General features: G+C 37.7%; 1 long non-coding RNA gene across 1 annotated transcript; it reads right to left on the bottom strand.

The window, feature by feature from the left end:
* Positions 1–11,080: 11,080 nt before the first annotated feature.
* On the bottom strand, positions 11,081–21,633 carry LOC118494710. Its single transcript, XR_004896866.1, has 3 exons — positions 21,280–21,633; positions 19,599–19,796; positions 11,081–11,292 (listed from the first exon to the last, which is right to left on the bottom strand). It is a non-coding gene; the product is annotated as an uncharacterized LOC118494710 (long non-coding RNA).
* Between the last annotated feature and the right edge of the window lie 958 nt (positions 21,634–22,591).

Below are 22,591 nucleotides of genomic sequence, written 5' to 3'. Positions count from 1 at the left end.
AGCCCTAATTAGTGCTTAAGAGATAGTATCTGATTATAATTAAAGAAATAAAAACTGCTTGTTCATTGCTTATTGCCAATATTTTCATACAATTAAACACAACTGTAACATTTCACATTTTCTTTGCTTACATGTAATGGTTCACATGCAGAATAGCAGCAAATTGACAGTCTACTGTGTTTTAGCTCAGTTTAGAGAGACAAATGATTCTGGGAAGGGGAAATATTAAACCCGGTTTGGAATTGGAATCTCTCTTGGAATGCCAAGTTATTAAACAGTAATTCATGACAATTGTCCCAAAAGAGGGACATTTTATAACCTTTGTACCAGTGCCCTGGTGAACCTTAAAAAATGTTATGGTATTGACAGAGGCTAATAAAAAAAAGAGATGGGTTGAATAGTAATGGAAATGGAAATAATAAATATTGGCCACAATAAGAGAGAGAGAGAGAGAGAGAGAGAGAGAGAGAGAGAGAGAGAGAGAGAGAGAGAGAGATGATTTTATGTTTTGTTATGTTAATGCTCATAATACTGTTTATTGTGTTCTTTCTGAATATTTGGACAAATATTTTGTCTTGTTTGTATTTTGATGCTTTGGCAACTTTGTTGTTGAAACTTTCATGCCAATGAAGCCCCTTTAAAATTGCCTGAATTTAATTAAGAGAGACAATAAGTAGGACTCTTATGGAAAACTGCTCATAGAAATCCTCTACCATCAGGTGTGAGCAGGTACAACAAATGAATACACTTTTTGGGTCTGTCCTTTCAATAGAACCACTAAAACTGGTATAATTAGAACAGAGACAGACACTTAGGGTGTATTTATTTATTTTCTCAGGAATATCAGATGAATTTGACATACAAGTATGTTGTCATCTGGACACAGAAAGGCATATACCGGACTGCTTTGGCAAAGTTTTAAGGCATTCTCGTTACTATGTTGCTGCTGGTGTCTCACTGCAGGTTGGTCGCTAGGTAAGACAGTATGCTGAAAAGTGCATGTAGTAAGTCTATCAGTATCACCATCCTCTTGGAGTTTGTGATTGAAAGGGCTTTTACAGTATGTGCTTTAGTGCTCTTTTGCAAACGCATACAGAGATGCATGAACAGACACATGCACACATAGACATACTGTTAATACACACAACTAAATTGGTCAAGTTATACACAAATTTTGATTTAAGATGTTTTTTGTAAGCAATCTTTAGCCTATGTATGATCTTATAACTGTTATAACTTGCTGTATCATGTAGAGTGCCTCTGGAGTAAGAGTGTGCAGGGAGCAATAGAGTATCCAAGTATACTATTATATTTCTCGAGAACAAGAAAATATTGATTAGAAAAAACAAAAGAGAAGTTAAATAATTCCATTATATGATGCAATAATGTTTATTTCCAGTGTATTGCGCTGCTAGCTGTATACCAGTCATAATCAATCGTTTTTCTCTGAAACTGGTCAGGTTTTTTTAACCTATTTTCTCGAGGCTTTTAATAATTGCTCTGCTTAAGAGTGTCTTTTTTCTGTGACCAGTTTTCTTTTTTTTATGTTCAAGTTCACCTTACTGTATGTGAAACTGACTAAGCACTTGGCCTCTTCACTCTTCTTTTTCTAAGTAACTCGGGGTAAAAAGGGCCAATGTGGCATCCTGACAGTAACTACTGAAAATAAATACATCCTACCAACAAATCTTTCTCCTTTCCTGAGTGATGGCATGAAATGTGGTAGGCCTGCAGTAGTTATCATTTTTGTAAAGAAGAGCTTAGTCAAAGATAGCCTTAAAAAAGGAGATGTTTAAAACAGAAAAAAATCTACCATTGTGAAAGCAGAATTACTGATTTTGGAAGTGGAAGTACACAATCTCTCACATCTCTTTACAGCAATGCAGTGGACGTAAATAGTTGTTTTACACTCCTGCTCCATGTGATACAGAGACTGTACAAGCTGCACAAAATCCTCTCTGCACCAAATTCAACATGCACGCCGACCGTGTGCCAATATATTTACACACTTCAAGTGCACAACATAAGACTTGCAGGTAAAATACTGTATCTTCAATAGAGACCATCAGCTCCAAGTTAAAGCTGATGAGACCCACTGACAGAGAGGGGGCAGTAATCAAGTGCAAATGAAGCAGGGAAAGTCATAGAAAAAAAGGAGGGAAAGATGGAGACAGGAAAGGAGGGGAGAAGAATGATTCTCTTGGGAAGGGAGGGTGTTTGGGTGAAAAGCAACAGCATATGTATTGTTGGAGGCCCTGACTCGCCACCCTGGAGAGCTCCCTGTTCCCACGGTTTGCTCAACAAACAAACGCGCACCCCCCACCCCCCGCTGCCCACACCCCCCCCACACACACACACACACACATAACACACCACGCCACACCACACACCACCATGCACCCGCACGCAGTGGTGATGTCATTAATTACCATCAAAATGAGCATGACAGCAAGCAAGTGTGTGTGTGTCTGCCAGCGAAGCTTTGTGTGTGTGTGTGTGTGTGTGTGTGTGTGTGTGTGTGTGTGTGTGTGTGTGTGTGAGAGAGAGAGAGAGAGGGAGATGTAGGGAATGAGAAAGAAAGAGACCATTGTCCATTCTGAAATAAAGAAATCTCCACTGAAGCATTGTAAATGGAAAAGGCAGAAAAATGGACCAAATTCGGGGATCTTTGAGTGAGAGCTGGGCTGTCACATCTCGTCAGGGCCTCACAAAACCTGATGTGCACACATTGCCCTGCATAGCTACAGAGATGCACTGTGGCCCTGTGATTGTATGTAATTCAGTATTTTCCCTCGCAGCCTCACAGACAGGGATCCTGGTTTTATTAACACTCTGTGCGTTTGTGTATGTGTGTCCACATGTGTATGTGTGGATCTTGCATGTGTGTAAGCTTTTTTTTTTGTACAACAAACATCAACAATTACCAACAATTAACAATCTTAAAATTGGTAATTTGTAAGGTCCTTGGTTATTGCAGCTATAAGATATAAAGGTAGAAGTTATTGCAATTAATCCTGAAGGAGTAAGTGAGTTTGTCCAACAAATTTCATAAAAATTCATCCAGAGTTTGTCTACACAAAACTACAAATGTGAACATCATGGTGGCACTAGAGGAAAAGTCAGGGGATCACCTAAGGCAGTAGGATTCATCCTCTGGGAACCATGAATGTCCTTTCAAAATGTCATGGCAAGCCATAAAATAGTTGTTGAGAGATTTCAGTCCAGATCCAACGGGTTGGACCGACCAATGACTTTTCCATTCCTAGAACCATGGCGTTAGTATGGCTAAAAACTATTTTAACTATGTGTGTTCAAAACTTGAATACTTCCATCTAAAGCACAGAGATGACCATCCTGAGTGGCTTTTTTCTGGTTTGGCTGAAATACAGCAGGGACGTGGCTTGGTTGTTAAGACGGGTGAGCAGAGAACGGTGCAATTCTACATTTCAAGTGAAAAAACACAACTCTCCAAACATCCTGCTACAGAGTGTAGGTTACTGTATATATCTTTTATTTTCTCTAACCTAGCGAATATTAAAAATCAAAGTGATAACTGAATCCAAAGTGTGTTTGTGTGTGTGTGTGTGTGTGTGTGTGTGTGTGTGTGTGTGTTTGTGTGTGTGTGTGTGTGTGTGTGTGTGTGTGTGTGTGTGTGTGTGTGTGTGTGTGTGTGTGTGTCAGCTCTGTGTCCTGCAATTTTTTGGCACGGCATAGATCATTGTAAAGACCTTCATTAGAGATCATTAGTTCTTTGCAGAGCGGGCCTCACTGAGCTCTGGTTGTGCAGTGAACCAGGCCGTGGGCCGAGATTATTGTCGAACGTGCAGCCATGAACGCATGGGATTCCACTTCAAAGTTTGCACAGATAATTGCTACTATTTAAACGCCACTATCTGAAAATAAACTGTGTTAATTAGAAGCTTTGATTGGGATGTGAAGAGAAGAGAAACAAATGTGTGCTTTGTTATCTTGTACACATTTCTTCTCTCAGGGGTTTATGTATCTGCAGAGCTGGTAGGTTTTTGTGTCCCAAACTTTGATGAGGTCCTGTGACCAGTCCCATCTCAGTCTTTGGGAAAATATCCATGTGTGCCCTATCCTCCAAGCTCATCAGCGATCCCAGTGAACTGATTCAATGCACTGTATTGAAGACATGAGGTGGAGGGTTGAAAGTGCGTTACTTATATGTATAATTTGCTGTTTGCATGGCGAGCTCCTTAAGATGCAATATCTCGTTTTCTAAAAGGTTCTGACAAGACTTTAAAATTTACAAAATAATGTTATGTGACAAGAAACAAGTTTGTCCCTTTCATATATTGTTTTTCTATTTGAGTCAAATAGCTAAGCACCCATTCTTCTGAAAGATAAATCCCTGGTGTTCTTTAGAAAATATAGAAACTTATTTATCAACACTTTTTTTCAAATGTATTTCCATAATCCTCAAACACATTTCTATCAATCTGGATGAAAAAAATATTCCATCCTCTGTGTGATAGAAAAGATTAAAAGGTTAAGGGTTAGAAGGGATACACATCTCCTTACGTGAACCAAAATGGTTTTTTTTATTTGTCTCTTTTCATTATTTTATATATTTATTCATAATACTTAATGCATCCATATTCCTCTTGTGTGTTACCAATCAAGCAAAAATATATTTCATTACTATCACTTTTAAGTTAAGAAATAAAGTTGTGTGTTAATCGAGAAACATCAAAAGATCCTTCACAAACATATTTCTGTGGCTTCAATTGAAGCAGACACAAACATAACTTTAACATTTGGAGTTAGTGTTAATGTTTGTGTGTGTGTGGTCTGAATGTATGAGGAGGTGAATGCAGGTGAGATGGCCGTGAAAGAACTTGAAGCTTCCAGCAGGTGGTGCCACAATGACACAGGCTGGTCATTTACTCTGTCATACACATGCCTTTACACACAATTTATTTTTACTCAATTTATTCAGGCTACATGTTGGAAGTAACAATGAGTGTGTCTTCCCTTTTCTTCCTTTATATATCCAGATAAGGTCTTATCCATTTTTCTGTCATGGTGCTCTTTGTACTCCCATCCATTCACACCACTCTGCTGTGGTTACAGCCACAGTTCATCACTGAACAGCTCCACGTTTTCTTGTCTATGACAATATTAAAGAGAAACAGGAGATGTATTGCTCAGAGGCAACTGGTCACATTGGTGGTTTATAGTACATATTATATTTGCAGGGAGTATCAGTGGGAGTTATAGCTCTCACTTTCTCTTTCTCACTAAACAACTCAAGCTTCATCTCATTCATGCTGCTGAATGGACTCTCCTGTGGACTCCACACCATGACTCTGACTACAAATTGGGCTCACTGTTATTTTTGCTGTCTTGAATTTTTTCAGTACCAGAATATAAAGTACTTTTTCTTGAACTGTGAGTTCAACAACCTGCAATAGGAAAAACATTGCCCACTTCAAAATGTACTAGAAAGTAAAATCTGGCCAAATTTTAATGCACTATGCTGTCTAGTATTTTCATATAAATATTACTCAGTACATAGATTAAAATGTTCGCATTGTACTAATATAATGGTATATATACTTTACTTAGGACAAACACACATTGAAGAAATTCACAGCAATAGCTCTCGTATGTCTTAAACGGACGCTCATTTTAAATTAGAACAGTTGCAAATAATTCAAGAACACGTTTTATGGATAAAAAATGTATGAACATCATATTAACCTATGGGGTAATTGCATGCTTCTTGAGCTGAAAGAAAATCTAATCATTATGGAAATAGCATAATGATGTTTAATTTAAAATATATATATATATAAAAAAATGCTCATGTTTTAGGCTATTAACAGATATTAATAGAAGCAAAGTATAACTTCATGACTTCAGAGTCATCCATCCAACCATCTGGTATATGGAAAACATTGTATTTGCTAACCCTAACCCAAGTGTAAACATTTCATTTGAATCTTTTTACTTAAATGCGTACAAGACACAGTGAATGTCACAAACATCATACATTTTAAAGTGTTCCCTATGAAACAATAAGTGGAAACAAAGCTGCACTTTGTCACTGTTTGTACTGTCATGGCTTTTATGTTTAATTACTTTTGTTGCTTAATTTCACGAACCTTTAATATGTATCAAAAGCCCACTTACATGTTTTGGACAACCACATTAATTGTCTATTTCAGTAAATGATGAGTCAGTTTAATGGCATTTTAATTTGCAAACCAATGAGCGTGCATGTGGCTCCTGCGTTGTTATGTTGCAATCCAGACATGCATATGGTCATTGCATCAAGTTATCACTGCCAGAAACTCATGTCATTCAGCCACTGAACAGAAGGAAAATCTACAAATTCCAGTATTTAAAAATTCTTGATTGGACACAATACAAGCACTACCTACGCATCTTCTATAACCGCATGAAGATATTGTTTTTGAGGATGTAAAACATACTCTCACAAGTTCTTTAAACATCTACATTGTACCCAGTGTTGCATTAGGGCCTTAAACCTTATACTAGACTGATATTTCTGCATTGGTTACCTTTCTAGTAAAAGTTTGCTTTTCTGTACTTGCCAAATTTAGATCTGGATTGATTTTGCCACGTATATAACATTATAACACCTGCATACCTGTCAACAGTCACAGTTAAAGTCTCGTTTTAGTGTTTCTACTCTCCTGAAAAGGTCACTGTAGTTCCTGTGCATTTGGGAAGTATGAGATACCTGCACGGCAGGTGCTTCTATATGTGTCCCCATGAGAGTTAAGGAGTAGACACTTAAAATTAAATTAAATCAAATGCAACAGAAATAAAACTAAAATACAATTGATTTACATGTAAAGTGATTTCATCCCAACTTGTTTTTGTCCCTTTTTCATTGATAGTCTAAGTTAGTCAGTTTACAGACCCACATCAGCACTTTCAACTGGTTCCTCATATTGTCTCTACATGACATGTAAATATAGTTCTGTTAATATAGATTCACTGATGACAGACTCTGTCAGATTAGTGGACATAGAGCTGCCACATGTGAGCCAGGGATGCATTTGAGGCAGCTTCAGTCTCAGTCTTTAATCATGTTGTTCTTCAGCTGTATATCCTTGGTGAGATTTTCCTCTTTCTTCTAAATCAAAAGACTGAATAATAATAAGAAAAACCCTTTTCTAATTATATGGAATCTGGGCTTATTTGGCTGCTGAAAAGGAACTTGTAGTGCCACAGCAGCCCCTTAAATTTGTCAAATAAAGAGTAGTGCTGATGAGGTGAGAAGCAGAGAATGCCTAAAACAAACTGTAGAGGGGCTCCAGCAAAACAGCCAGGGGCTTAAGATATATTAAATTACCATGATTGGGACTTAAGGCATGGTTAAAGCCTGTTTGAGAGGCTGGGGAGCCTCATTGCAGAGCTATTCATGTCTGGGGAGCTGGGTCAATAGGTTGGGGAAGTTCACAGGACCTGATTCTATTCTTATGCAAATGCAGAGTACAAGACCTAAAGCTCACTGAGTTGGAAGTTATAAATGACTGGATAATCATCTGCAGCCCTCCATAGACACCAACCTGGTCTACAGCTACCTACTCGTCATTCATGAGGTAGAGCGACGACGTCACTTTCTACTCTGATAATGAAATGGACATGATGATGTTACTGAGAGCCACATTTTGGCAATTTCACATGAAAGCTCTGATAAACAAGAAGTATTAAATCCAGTCCCGTCTCATGGAAAATGTTGCCTTTAATCCATATTGTAGTTTTAAGCAATGTAAAGAATGGGATGACACAATAAGGATTAGTTTATTTACATATAATAACACCACATAAAAGCGCTTTGTGTCTTTGCAGTGCAGCCTGAAAATTAATTTCCCAGCTTTAGTGAGTTATGGGACCTCTGGTGACTCATACCACAATAGAGAACATCTATCTCTAGCTGTTGACAAGTAGAAAATCTGAGCAGAATTCATGAATGAATACACACTACTGAGTGCCGTAAGATAGAACACCTGCAGCCAGCAGCTCATGAGTTCCTATACGGTGAAAGACAAATCAGGCTTTGATGCTCAAATGTGATAAAAAGGAAGAGGCCTTAAACAACCAAAAGTATCCTGACACCCGGATGTGAATGTTGAACATCTCATTGCAAAGCCATGGAATTTAATATGCTCCTCTATCACCCTTCACTCTCCACTCTCAATATTTTGGATCCTAGCTGAAGGGATTTGCAGTGAGGTCCAACACTGATGCTGGGTGATAAGGCCTGCCATGGGTTGAGGATTTTACATCGTTTAAAAAAAAAATCACTTTGTATTTAAATTGTGCCTACTGTAACTACTCTACATACTTCAAATTACATCCCCCCACCCCCAGGGACAAATAAAGTGTTTTGAATAAAACAGAATTGCATGTAAATGCATTGTGATATTGAAACAGGGAAAGGTCCATCCTGAAAATGTTTTGCCATAAAGTTAGAAGCCAGCAATAGTCTCAAATATCACTGTACATTGCAGGAAGCTTTACTGTAATTGGAACAGGCCAAACCATGAATAACAGCCAAAATAGGTCAAAAGTGGACCACATATATTTAGCCATACAATGTATTTATCAATGTCAAATATCAAATAGATGATTGAAAAATGTTTCTGATGTTATTTGTTTGAATATAATTAATACAGGATTAAAAATGTTAAACTCTTTGCGTTACTGTCACCAAGAAATGTTTCTTTATGTTTACAGCATTTTGAAAAATTCTGATATTGAATACATGCATTTGTGTATATGACCGTTTGTGAGTCAAAAAGAGAGAGCAAAACTGAGTATGACCTTTGCCTCCTCTAAGAGGCCCTGGGGACACACTTATACATCACTTTTCTCACAACACGATTCTTTCTTACTCTCATTCCATAAGATACTGCAATAATATATTATCCCATTAGAGAGTATAAATATAGGCCTACGTGCTATTTATTTAACAACACTGACTCAGATGTAACACCTGAATCTGTGTGACGGGGTCATCAGAGGAACACACACGTGTCTGTCGGCTTGTGTCGGGTCAAGTTGTGTCCCAGGAGAGTGAAAGGTCACGACTCCCTCTGTCCAGCAGCTGACTGGCACTATTCGGACACGAGGTCATCACATTGTGGAAGGCAGTTTACTAATCTGCAGCTAAACACCGCAGACAGGCTGCATCAATAGTGAGCTTTACTACACCTCAGTTGGTTTATAATACCATCGTGTGAGATTACATAATCTCTTTCATATAGATGCCATGAGAAGAGAAGTAAAAATTACTGGATTCATTCTTAAATTAGGCTTATATTTTTTTAGTTTACTAAATTATTATTCTATAAATTCTCTCTCACACACACACACACACACACACACACACACACACACGCACACACACACACACACACACACACACACACACACACACACAGAAAATTATGACAATCACACATTTACTCAAATTCTCAGATGATTTGTTGAGACGTGGGGACTTAATTTGGCTGATCTGAGCAAGTTAGTGCAACACACTAGAACTTGGCTTTTTGCCCACAATTAAGCTTAAAAAACACATTTTAAAAACCCTGTAAGGTGAGATGCTGTTACGTCATTGTCTTGTCAACCCATTTGGAAGAACACATTATATTCCCCAAGGCGTGACTCAAGAGATTTCATTTAATCATTAATATTTAGTGCTCTTTGTTTTTTATGTAAGCTGAGGCATTTTTCCTCCTCTTCACTGGTTTCATTTATTTTGATACTATAGGAAGAGATGAATGAATGTAAGAAAATTATTTCCTTACTTCTCTCATACATAATCTGGGGTTTATGAAAAAGTAGTGAAGGCCTTTTTTATTGGAGTTTTAAACAGCCCTACAATGCAAATAATAAGCAACTGTATCACTGACTAGATGTGTCTGCAAATGGCTCAAAATGTGCTGTGCTTGTTTTTAGTTGGCTGCCTCTGTCCAAGGTGCTGACACACACCAGCCTTTATGAACAGTTTCAACACGGTAAATAATAACACAGTCATCATTTTTCTCGAACATTTATTTTATTGAGTAAAGAGCCAAACAAGTCATAAGATAAGATAGACTTTATTAATCCCATACTGGGGAAATTCCTGTGCTACAGCAGCTCAAAAGAAAAATGGACACACATCAGAATAACACAAATACACATTAATTTGACATAGGAGAAAAAATATACATAAACTATAGGAAATGGAAAAATAGAATAGAATTAGATATAATAATAATAGCAATAAAACAACCGTATTTACACAATAAACAACTTTATATAAACAGACAGTATATAAACACAGATATACAGATGAGTAAGGTGCGAATGAATATCATTCAGCTCGCTTTGATAAGCTCAAATGTCATATGAATGAACCAGGTGTAAATTAATGACAGCAGCCTTTCAACATTTAGAATTGTTTAATGCTTCCATCCAAAAACTAATAAAATCACAAATAATCAACTTCAAAGACAAAAAGTCAATATAACTTTGAGAGAGAGAGAAATGATTCTGAGATTTGAGAAATGATTCTCAAAGAGCAAATAAATAACACTCAGATGTTATATCATGATAAGTTTCTTTATCATTATCAAAACGCATTCAAACTATTATTATGTATGAATTGTGGCTAAGCAGCTTTATTGCACAGAGACAAAAAAAACACGTATTGGCCTATGTAAAGGCCTCTTTACACTCGCCATTCCCGACCTGTCACGCAACAATGTGACGTCAAAATGATGTAGATCCCGCTGGCGCACCAGCATTTAAAGTGCACGCCCAACAGTGCACGACAAAGCAGAAACAGGAAGCATGGACGAGTTCGAGGGCAAGCTTTCCGAGCAAGTGCGCCAATAGCAACTGCATTCTGACTGGTACCAGATGCCAGGACTCTCAGAGTGACTGCAAGTCTCTCTTGTAAACTTACAGGGTTAAGATGAGTTCTTTTATGGTGAATGAAAGGCTTGATCCGACAAAGTAGGTCATCGAATCGTTATGCAGACATTCTGAAGTATTCAAAGTGCTTCTCTTCGTCTATCATCCTCATTTGTTTACCTTTTTCTTCTTCTTCTAGTCCGTAGAAATAGCAAAGTTGGGAGCCTTTCCTCAGTTGCCTTTGTTCAGGAAAGACTGCAACTAGTGTCGTGACCACCACACGAGTATAAAAAGTTATGGCGCTCCCATGATATCACAGTCACGCGACAGGTCAGGAATGGCTCTGAAGATCCTCCACTGCATGACGGCATCATCATCATTATGGTCCTATAAAAGACAAAAACATAAGAAATCAGAATCAGCTCTGTAATTCAACATTTACATGTACTGTATGTCAGATAAAATGATGTCCACTCTGAACATTTACATTTTTCTCAAACTGGTTGCATCATCTCAGCACATGTGATGTAAAGTTTTTTTTTTCTTTTTTGTGAGTTCAGGCGGGAGCTTGATGTGAGATCAGCCCTGCAGCCATGCTGCTGCCAGATTCACCAAATTATACATAAAGAGGTTCCTGGACAATTTAATCTCACTAGGAGACATGGTAAGACCCTTTCTTTGCCAATTTTCACCCTCTCTCTTATTCAAACCTCCTCTTTCTTCCTGCAGCTTCACAATGCAGGGTCATGCTTTTTTTCTTCATGTTCTCTCATATCGTTTCTCAGTAAGGCTGCCACCCCCAAGTCCCTCAGACAGCATGCAGTTTATGCAAATCATCAGCCTTTCATGCTCAAAAGTTGAATGAGACCTCAACAAAATCTATCTCCCCTCTTTTTCTCTCTTTCTCTCTCTCTCTCTCTCTCTCTCTCTCTCTCTCTCTCTCTCTCTCTCTCTCTCTCTCTCTCTCTCTCTCTCTCTCCTTCTCTCTCTCTCTCACACACACACACACACACACACACACACACACACAGAAATGTACTTGTTTTCACCATGAATTTTCTTGTCAGTTCTTGTATTTGAATTTGAAATCCTTTACTTCATTACACACTACAGGTGGGCATAATGAAGTGAGGTGTAGCAGGAGAGGACAAAGAAGTGTGTGTGTGTGTGTGTGTGTGTGTGTGTGTGCGTGTGAGGTGGCTGGAAGTGTAGGTATAGAGTGATGTTAAGTGGTGGATGGATGGACACAAGAGTTAGGAGTTGGTTGAAGAGGCAGAGAGAGAGAGTGTGTGTGTGTGTGTGTGTGTGTGTGTGTGTGTGTGAGCGAGAGCGAGAGCGAGTGAGAGGATGATGAATGTGAATCCTTGGTGTTCCCAGGGTCTGGGTGGTGTTTGAAAGGCCTGAGGTGGGGGTGCCTGTGCCCAGCTGTTGGGGGGAACCTGAGTCTCTCTCTCTTTCTGACAGGCTGTCCTTTTCACCAGCGCATAGCCAGGCTGTTCAGCCCGCTGCCATAACAACGCCACAGGCCCTCTGTCATAGTAACCCCATGCAGTCAGTGCAGAGCAAGGGGGGAGAGGGAGGGATGGAGGGAGGAGGAGTTAGGGGGGAGGAACGACAGAAGTGAATGAAGAGTCGAGACATTTCCACCCCTGTGAACTTGAACTTGACTCACAGTCTGAACGACTGGCGGGGGAGAATCCATTCCTTAGAGATTTTCTTCTGTGATTTAGTTCCCACAAAGCTTTTATTTGTTGTGAATATCGAAAATCTTCTGTGTTAATCATGAATGACCAAATGTTTTATTAGTGAATTTATCTTGATTTGTAGCTTGTTTAGGATCATTTAAATTAAAATCAGGTAATAATAATGCAGTAGAAAGTTTGAGTTAAGTTACTGTATTTTGGTCAAATATCTAAAAATAAAAAGTTCCATTGCAATTGCATTATTATGAATTGTAATGAAATAACAACTATAAATTATGTAATATAATACATACTAATGTATATTAATAATTATAATGTAATAATTATAATAATGTAATAATTATAATATTAATAGTAAGATTGAGAATAACTTATTTTTTGATCTTCTTATAGTATCACATATCTCATACTATGTAGTAGTGGCATATACTTTATAGTACACAGATTGCAGAATGTTGTATACTACTTACGTATTATTTAGTATTACTAGTATTTGTGCCAAAAAACATTATCTTATGAAATATATTTTGAAACAATTGAGATGAGGACTGTGAGGCGCTGCAGCTCAATAATATTTTAAATATCCACTGTTTATCTCTATCTGCCTCAGGGTCGCTGTGACGTGCTTGTTTGCTCCAGCCTAAAGCCGATGAATGGCGACTGGTCTACATCGGTTGTCTTAGCTGCTCAGACCCACTCGACCATGGGAAAAAAGGGAGCTGTGAAAGGTCCCCTGTCGCTGTTACAAAGCCAAGAACAAGCCATAGCAGGATAATCGCGTTTATCCCCAGATTAAGACAGGATCGCAGCTGCGGTATCCTTGTTGGGGGAAAGGGGGCTGCAGGGACGTAAACCATACAATGTCCTGCCTTCAGGAGAGCTCACATCGTTCAAGTTGTACACAGGTTCTGGTACGGAGATAAATGGTCTGTTTGTCCTGTTTGGACCAGGATGCCTGGGTCATACGGTGCAACCATGGCTTTGTTCTGGGGAAAGCGAGGTCTCACAACAGAAAACGAAAACAGCTTTTACAAAGGATGAGACCTGGCAATGAAAGCATTGCTCTTACATCACTCTCATAACTGGCTTAGTTCTAGAGTCATACTCTGAGTTTGATGTGTGTATTGTATCGTCTCCTTCTCTGTTGAAATGCAGCCTCTGACACATGGCAACACAGACAGATCATGTAACACCCCAAAACACACTTTAACTCACTCACACGTTACAATGAAGACCTGCATACTCATGGGTCTCAATGTTTTTTGCTGATGCTGCCAGCTTTATTACTCCTTTACAAAGTTTTAAAAAATCATTTTAAATCTGCCTCTCTTAAACGTCTGTGTGATTAGTATAGAAGTAATAAAGGAAATCAATACCGGATAATAGCCTTTACTCAGATTACTCTTAACAGCGTTATTTAATAAAAGTATCCATTCAGTGTGTTTTACCCTCTGTAACAAAATGGAAAGAATCACTTGGATTTCAGAGATTATATGCTGTTGTTAATAGATGCTATTAGTTAGTTTTATTCTATATAATTGTATTTAATTGTCTCCTTATGTCCAGGTCCCATGCTGAATAGAATTAGTGTATTTTGTTTTTGTTTTTGTTTTCTTATTCTTTTCGTTGCCCTAGGTGTTTATGACAGACATAAACGTTGGCTACGTGAGGCTACATCTTTGCAAACAGGAGAATTGTTCATATTCAGCAGAGAACTGTGCTCTATTGAGTTGCCTCTAGTAATATAAATCAAGTAGGATACACATTTGACACACTGGCCTCATTCTTTTCCATTAACATTAGTTCTGGCGTGAGACTACACATCCATACACACCCATACACTGACTATGAGAGAGTCAATCACAGACATAAAGAGGCAGGAAGACAAAGGGACAACTTCTCCAGGAGACACTCTCATGGCTGCAGTGCTAATGCAGGCATCTGCCACTGTCTGGTCTGACGCGACGTTCCCACCTCACTGCCCAGTTTACTGCAGCGCCCTCTCACATATACAACGTTGGGAAAAAGAAGTGGCAGACCTTTGTCAAGTGCTCTTTTCACAAAGCAGCCATTGTGGAGCGAAGCCAGGATCAGAATGATAATGTGGACGCTGGCTACTGTTTACCAACAGGTCTCCTGCAGCTGCAGTTCACAGCACCAACATGCAGCGTCTGAGAGGGCTGCACTGTTTGTGCATCGGGGGGAAACAAACAACACTTATACTGTACATGTGTACAGTAATAGGTGTAGGACCCTTATTAATTAACGTATTTATTGATGGCTTGTAAATATGACTAAGATCATCTTTTTCTCAAACACAATTTTCAGAAATTTCTTCAATTATGTAAGACAGTAAGGCTAGATTATGTTTACAACAGCCTCATTATAGACAATGGTTATTGTGCATTAAGTGGCTGACAGCCAAAAGAGAATGAGGAAATGTTATTTCTGCTATAATCGTTTTAGCTATCAGACATCCAGCCACATAATTCCAATTAGGCCTATTTAAATATCTTCTGGTGGTTTTTAATTACACAAGGATGGTGTTAATTCAAATCTAAATCAAACAGAGTCATCCACACACAGAAATGTTTGAATCTCAGAATAAAACCTATTTTTAAACAAGCTAATAAGGCTGATGCACATGTGCTCTGTGTCGGTAGTCACACAGTGTTTTGCTGTATGAGCTCATATTATCACCCAGCTTCACACCTGCCCCTCCCCCAGCTGCTTGTCTAATTACAGTCTGGTGTCTAATAAAGAAACAGTCCCCCTTTTATTTTTCAAGCCATGGTGCTGACTAAAACCAATAGGTTCCTTGCCTTTGTCATGATAAGAAAGCAGCAAACCTTTAAACACAGATTGTTACATTACACTCAGGTGGCGCGTGGAAGACAACAGGCCAACAGCATTATACATCAGAGTGCAAAAGAGTTTATTTTGAGAGTAGGGACTGTTTTTAACACAGTCACTTTGTGCAACATTTGATTTTTTTTAAATTATGAGGGCAAATTCTTTAAAACACAACAGTTCAAAGCAGGATCTACTACTACTATTAAAAATTTACACTTGGTGGGTGTAGGCTGTTTTCAGTATTTTACATATACAGTAGAAATTAAATATGTCTAATTGTAACAACAAATTTATTCAGGATTTCCCCACCAGAATTTAAATCCTGGCAATTTGGAGGCAGCTTTTAAAACTATTTTCCTTTTTCATGTTTCAGAAAATGTACAGTTGACAAATTATTATAGTAGGTACATCTTTTGGTTTCTGGTGAAAATGTTCAGGGATGAGTGACTTCAGTGTTTTACAGCCTTGGTTGTAGGCTTACTAGTTGTGTGTTTTTACTTATAGACAAAACAATTTTTTTCTTTTCAGATTAGGCCTCTAGGCAGAGCATTTTAAAACATAGACCTATTATAAGTTCAGGTTAGGTTTAATGGTCAAATCATAATAGATAACTTCTGCACCTTTATATATATATATTTTTAATGCCAATATAATTGACTGTTAATTTTTTAATTTATTGGTTGTATTCTCCAGACGGGCAGATAACAGCGGATGAAGGAGCACGCTGGGTGCTGCTGCGCCTTTAAATACTCTCTCTGCTCCTGTCGTTTCTATGCAATTATGTTAATATGCAGAGCTAGTCTGGCTCCTATTCATTATCGGCTGTAGTTGCGTGATTGTTTCCTTTATTTTCCATCATTGTAGGCCACTCTTGGGTTTTTTGGCAGGTCTGCTTTATCCCACAGCAATGGTCTGGCGGAGAGACCGACAGAGAGCGCTCATGACAGATAAAGACTTTCTGCAAGAAGCTTTTAATGTTTTTTGTTCTGTGTGAGCTCCACTCCTCCTCTCTGTTTCAACACTGCGGATAAAACATACCGCTCTGTAAGTAAGTAGAGGAGAGTTACAAGATAACATTCGTATTTTTCTCTATTATATATTTTTTAAATTAGCCCTTAAGGTAGGCTATGGTTTTTCGGAAAAAGGGCCAAATGCTAATTTCAAATAGGCCTCCTTCTCCAGGCTGACTTCTTTACTATGATTCATGTTGATTGATTTATGAATGGAAACACGTCTCACTATTTCCACCACTGTGTTACTGATCCCGGATTGTTGTTGAAAATAAATGATTTTTAATGATAAATGATTTTGATGTTCATTGTTCATGGGACACAGTCGTGTGGCTGTATCTGTACCCGTTACACCTAGAATTATAAATAATAATTAATACATTAATTAACAGGCTGAAGGTCGGTAAGATTTTACCAAAGTAGATTTACAGAGTAAAGGATTATTATCTTGTCATGTTCTGCTCAGGAATAAGTTTCATATACAGTAAGGGCCGTATTCAAGGCCTAATAAGGCTTATTTATCCATTGCAGTTTTAAATAATAATTATTCAGATAATTTCTGTAAATGTAAGATAATATTAGCACTATTTAATTAAAAATATATTGTCTCTTTATAAATGATCAAACAAACAGATAATATACAAAAGAATCTGAAAACAAGTGTTATTTTATTTTTACTTTTCTTTTCCATTAAAATCACAGATTTAGATGTATTGCCGTTTTTATGTGGTCCGAGTCGAGCATAAGGAGGATGTGGGCACATTGGATCTGACAGGTGATTGCAGGTAGTTCTTATCAGTTTTGAATGACCTTAAAATGTCCAGAGTTTGGTCAGTTTAGATATCTGCGAATGTATTTCATTTTAATTATTTTTGATCTGTCATGCTAACTACAAACCAACAACAATTACTTTAACTTGTAAAACCCAAGTCAGGGTTTTAATTTTAAAAATAAGTTACGATAAGCTATCTAATATTTGCTTAACAAAAGTGTGCTATGTGTTGTTTCTCTAAACTTGACTTAACTAATTAGACTTATTATAATTTCCCCGTGCACTCGTGACATTAGTGGGAGATGTCAGGATGTGTACAGGAACAGCAGCTTTAATGAAATCAAATGTCATGAGATTTTCTACCACCGAATCACTGATTCATCCATTCACTGTTTAATCACAGTAGCAGTTATATGTACACTGGCGGATTTTGATTGGCCTTTAAAAGGGCTCAGTAACATGACCTTAGTAATTAGCTACATCTTTGTTGGTGAGATCACACCCAGAGAAGACGTATTGTAAGAGTTCAGACAGGAAGGTTAAAAGACAACGCTGATTGCTGTCTGATATAGACAGCTAACGATGAACTAATTCAAGCGGCCCTGCTATGTGCCAACACAACCATTTTAGAGGCAGCAGGGAGACTCCATCAAGATGGCTTCCATTTACACAACATGATGTTCTGGCAGGGAAAGAGGCTGAGTTCTAACCTGCACCATCCGACACAGGCCTTTCTTTTAGAGTAAAGGTGTCACAGGCCATTTAGGTTTAGGAAAATGTTTTAGTTTTTCTTTGTAATTCCAATACCTGGTGTAAAATTGTTGGCAGTATATAACTGCTGCACAGTCTGTGTCTGTACATGAAATAATACCTGAAATTACATTTAAAAAAAGTCTGTGTCATTCAAACTGATTTAAGATTTAAGAAAAAATGCCTCTTAATACCAGGAAAAAAGGGATTTTTTGGTTAATCTGAGCCTTTTCTTATGAGACACAAGCTCACACTTTTCTTTTGTTGCCTTTGGCTCGACAGTTTGGACCGTTTTTTGTGATATATACTTAGATATTTTATTTGATTGCTAATATGCAGGACAGGGTTTAGGGAAGCAATGTAAGGCCGTCTGTTATTTCTTTTCACAGTGAAATTAGTGGATGTTTAAAATGGGCAGTCTGGCTGACAATGAGTTAGTTCGTGTAAAATATATAGTAAATAAGTGACAATATAAAACGTACAAAGTTATGCACATATGAAGCAACATCGTATTCTTCCACTCACTTTGCATAATTTACAGCACTGGGGTAAAAGGTCACCTGTTAATACAATTATTCAAAGGCATTTAGGATCTAAAGAAGAATTCCTTTAAAGAATTAAGAATTAAGATTTAAAGAATTTGGATGATGAAAAGAATAATTTATATTTTAAATGAAGTAGATTCAAGTTATACTATCTAAAGTGTTTGAGTTAATAAAGCAATAGGAACACTGAGCCGGAGTTAACTTGGTTCGGTGTACTTTAATTGTTTTAAGTTTGTTCAACAGGCTTTAGTGAGGGGATGAGTCGACAGCAAGAACTTTGATGCAAAGAAATAGTATCAGGTATCAAAAGTCTGTGTAAAGTAAGCGTGGGACAGCATGTGTGTTTCAATAGCCTATTACAGCAGGGGCCCCTTTTAGATTTGTAACTCTCACATATATTACCTCTATAAAAGACAAAGTGTCTGATTTGTGTAAATAATTACTCCCATGGTCTCAGATGACAGAAAACATCCTTCAGAAAAGTTAATTCTGTCTTTTGACAGGTAAAATCTACAAATAGAATTTTATTAGTGCTTACAGGGAGAAACTATTATTTGTGTCTGGCCTTCTAAGTGGGGTAATTGAACACAGAATGTGTGATAATTATTGGTATTTGAAAGGCTCAACAAGAGATCAACACATTAAATCAAGTGGAATGAGATATTTACTAAATCAGCAATAATGGGACATTTTCAAAGCAAAAATGAAATAAAAAGACAGATATATTTTAGATGTGTATGTTTGCCTGCAACGAAGAATTCTTTTTATTGTCAATTAATTTAATTGGTTTATAAAATGTCAGAAAACAATTTCCTAAAGCGTAAAACAATGTCATCAAAATGCTTATTCTGTCCGACCAACAGTCCAAAATCCAAATATATTTCATGTACTATCACATAAGATTACGAGAAGCAACACATCCTCACAACTGAGAACTGGAAGTTGAAAAAGTTGAAAAATAACTTAAAATATAGCTGCTGATTGTTTTTCACTAATTGCCGCAGCTCTAAATGTGTGTCATTTGCATGTTCAGATAAGAGACTAGTGTTTCATAACCCACCTGAAATAACGTGATGTCCTCTTGTGTTTTTCTTTTTGTTTATTCTCATTAACGCAGCAAGTTGAAGGTTTGGAGGTCATTCCTACTTTCGGTTATCTAGCTTTATGATGGATGATTAACACTCATACAGCTAGATAACCAAAGACAGGAACAGGCTCCGTTGTTTTCTGTAACAGCAAAAGGAAAGTCTGAAGCTTCCTGGGAACAAAGGAAAGTATTAGGGAGTTAATGGTTGCCTAATTACAGGCTTAATGTAACACTGCAAGGGCTTCAACTAGCAATTTTGATTTTAAAAATTGAAACTTTAACATTTCTTTCAGCTTTTCTTTAAGCCTTTCAATCAAATAGAACTATTTATTTTCATCTAAATACACAATCAAAATGTATTATCTCTCTGGCAGTCACAGGTAAACCTCAAGTCTTTATGATGTCATTGAAATTAATTCAAATTTTAGGCAGTCGACTAACTACCCATGAAAAAAGAGAGGTAGAGTGACAAACTGTACAGTGTGGCTGTTGACAAGCATTTTCCAGCTCTTATTGCACTTTACATTCCTACTTTAAAGTACAACTTATTCATTATCAGATAAAACATGTCTATGTGCCTGTTTTAGGTATCTGCCTCCCACAATGGAACAGGGCTTTAACATTTTAATTAACTCTACATGATATTTTTTCATCAAAGCCCAACCTTTAAAGTTACGCTTTTGCTTAACAATTACTTTACAAACTTTACAAATCTTTGGGATGTGGACACTGTCAGGGGTTATATAGGCCTATATGTGCTTGTGCCTTGTAGGAATTTATTGAATATGTCTTTTCTGTTTTTACAATCGTACATTGCTGCAAGAGGCTACTGTTATTATACCAATGTTATTATGAAACTATCACCGAAATAGTGAATTCTGAAGCTTAAGGATCACTTTTCTACACTTAATGTTTTCTTACAAAATTTTGTTTCAGTTGAAATAGCCAACAATTCTTATAATTCCTTACATTTAGGCCTTTATTATAATATGTTTAACTCAAAATAACCTCATGATGAACTCACGCTTTTCTTTGTCAGTACGTCTGACGTCAGTCGTTCTAATTGGGGAGTAAATGCACTGACAAGGGATGCGTCACTTTCTTTGTATATCTAGGAGAAAACTCTCGCACATATTATTTCCATTGTCATAGCCTTTTATAAATTAACATATTCAAAAGACAACATACTTGACACTGTGTCTATAGTCCCATTTTAGACAAGCAGGACACATTAATAAAGCTCACACTAGGGTGTGAAGTTGCCTTTTTTGACTCATTCTACTTAAACAGGCCTGTAGCTTTATTGTTATAATAAATAGCCTAATGCTGTCGTCGTCAAATAGGTTAAACCGTATCTTAAACATTTACTCCATGTGAGATTATTTGCGAGAAATACAACCTAACCCTCCATGACTGTATCTACTGGTGGTGGCTTTGATTATTAACCCTTTTTAAAACATTAGACTTCAATATAACATGGTCAAAAGAGTGCAGACTGCCTGTAAAATCCTGGTCCTAAAATTGCCTAATGTTAGGCCAGTGCATCTGCAGGCTCAAACTGAAACTGAGATGCATTAATTAAAAACATGCATGATAATATGAACAGGTCTGATTTGTGTGAATTAATCAAGCCCATTGAATCCAAAAGACTTACTTTCACATCGTGCCTCCTGCATCCATGGAGACTTAAACATCCGGTCGGTAGCATCGTCCAGGCTCCAGATGTGCAGGACACATGAGTTTGTGCAGCCTCGCTTTGACAAACAGGTGAGCGCGTGGACTAGATCGATAAATCCCACACCATCTGTCGAGGCTGGTTGTCCGCGGCGGGCTGTGGGTGAGATATCCTTGTTGAATGGTGTGTTTGTATCCGTGCTCAGAAGGTTTTTTTTTTCTGCAAGTCCGTACACGAGCAGAGAGCGTGGGACGGCCTTTCATCCGCAGTGTGTAAGCGAGTGTTTTCCTTCTGGCCGAGGTGCTGAGGCTGCGCTCTGTCCCCTGACTGAGCCTCCAGTCATCTCCTCTCACCTCCTATCGGCCCTTTTTTTTTTCTAAATGCGCTGACGTCACACCGACGGCAAGTTGCTGATAACCAATCGCACGTGGTTTCCCCGTGTGTGTATGTGCGATGTTCAGATGTAGCTTGCATAGCTTTACCTCTGTGAGGAATATGAACTGTAGGCCTACTGTAAAAACACTTGTCTCAACTGTAAAAAAGGAAAGAAAATATACTCAAACTTTATACTTAGAGCCACTAAAACACAAAGTGTCTGACTATGTCGTAGGCTACCCTTATTTTTACAGTCTATGGTCGTACCCCAGTGGTAGTGAAAACAAAGACACTGTGGCAGACAACAATGCACAATTATATTCAGTGTTGCGTGTATCTTTTAGGCCAAACATTTTGACTCTTCTCCTCTTTCATTGGCTCATATAGGCTACATTTTACCGCTCATTATAGACACCAACTATAGCTCGATATGCATTATAGCCCTCTGCCAGAAATGTGGAGTGCAAGTGTGTATCTTGTTCTGCCCTGGTAGGGAACAATATACAAAACAGTACAGAAACCAACTTATTAAGACTTTGCTCTACTGCATCACTAGTCGTCATTTAAGATAGAAACAACTATGCATAGGCATTGAGAAACAATGGTTTCCTTGGTTACATTTTCCATTATACACTGTCACACTCATTATCTCAATAATTCTTAGGTCATGAACCTTTTCCTACTGCATTAGGGAATCTTGCTCCCTGATGGCTGATATTTAAATTTAAACATCAAACTCATGTATTCTCACTGTACTACAAGTGTCTATTGTTTTGCAATTTTGGTGGAATTAAATTAATCTCCACAATACAGGAAAGCTCAGAACAATTCAGATTTATTTTAGTGAGTTGAATAGCAATTTTTTTTTCTACAAGGATGAACACAAAGCAGTTAGGACAAGAATCTCCCAAGATAC

Source organism: Sander lucioperca, chromosome 3 (assembly GCF_008315115.2).
Source record: "Sander lucioperca isolate FBNREF2018 chromosome 3, SLUC_FBN_1.2, whole genome shotgun sequence".
NCBI lineage: Eukaryota > Metazoa > Chordata > Actinopteri > Perciformes > Percidae > Sander > Sander lucioperca.
Note: the sequence above shows the minus strand (reverse complement) of the source record. Positions and strands in the feature narration are given on the sequence as shown.